General features: G+C 39.6%; 1 long non-coding RNA gene across 1 annotated transcript; it reads right to left on the reverse strand.

The window, feature by feature from the left end:
• LOC109593539 (uncharacterized) lies at positions 1-1,092 on the reverse strand. The gene is made up of 4 exons (XR_002191018.1): positions 702-1,092; positions 313-397; positions 74-130; positions 1-17 (listed from the first exon to the last, which is right to left on the reverse strand). It is a non-coding gene; the product is annotated as an uncharacterized LOC109593539 (long non-coding RNA).
• Between the last annotated feature and the right edge of the window lie 6 nt (positions 1,093-1,098).

Below are 1,098 nucleotides of genomic sequence, written 5' to 3' on the forward strand. Positions count from 1 at the left end.
TCTATATAATTGTACACCTAAAGTCAGTGTTGTGTTGCATAGGCAGATGTATCAGTATCATAAGTAGACTCACTTGGACTGCACAGTTACTGGGGCACCTGTAAGTAACTACACGAGTCTTGTCACGCTTCTATGAAGAAAGAGGAGGACAAGAAGAGAGAGGGAAAAGAGGACATTGACTGAAGATTCTGTTATTATAAGCATACTCGTGTGTGTGTGAGAGTGTGTGTGTGTGTGTGTGTGTGTGTGTAGGTGCCTGTATAGTGTAGTCTCTAGTTTATCATTACATAATGGCAGATACATAATTCTTACATTTCCCTTAAAGAGCGAAGGGTCTTTAGCTCCATCAAAATATGCAATCTTCCTAATACTAGCATCACCAACACCACCACCCTCCCTAGAATGAGAAGAGTGGAGCTACTTTGATTGCTTACAATACCAACACAACAGAATATATGATACAAATATTTGGGGTGATTGGTGACAGATAATGAGGTCAAATAATGAGGTTGCATCCTTCATATCCATCCTACTATATGAACACCCCCCACCACCTCCTCCCCCTAACTAAGTCACCTTCCAGCCTTGGCTGTAGTACAAATAAACAGTACACAAAGTAAGGACACAAAAGGAAGGAGTAAGTATATTCATTGCAGACACTGAAACATCTCAAATTCAAGTCAATAATTTCTATTCATTACTTTAATATTTCTTCTGCTAATGGAGTCAGTTCTTTCTCATACAGTTCCTCAGCAGCTTGCAATAGATAAGACTGAGGGCCCAATATAGCACGAACCTATTGGACACACCACCAGTGTTAGTATTAATATAGCACTGTACTGTACTGTACTGTATTGGACACACCACCAGTGTTAGTATTAATATAGCACTGTACTGTACTGTACTGTATTGGACACACCACCAGTGTTAGTGTTAATATAGCACTGTACTGTACTGTACTGTATTGGACACACCACCAGTGTTAGTATTAATATAGCACTGTACTGTACTGTACTGTATTGGACACACCACCAGTGTTAGTATTAATATAGCACTGTACTGTACTGTACTGTATTGGACACACCACCAGTGTTAGTA

This window comes from Amphimedon queenslandica, unplaced genomic scaffold (assembly GCF_000090795.2).
Source record: "Amphimedon queenslandica unplaced genomic scaffold, v1.1 AMPQUscaffold_1034_Cont26950, whole genome shotgun sequence".
Lineage (NCBI taxonomy): Eukaryota > Metazoa > Porifera > Demospongiae > Haplosclerida > Niphatidae > Amphimedon > Amphimedon queenslandica.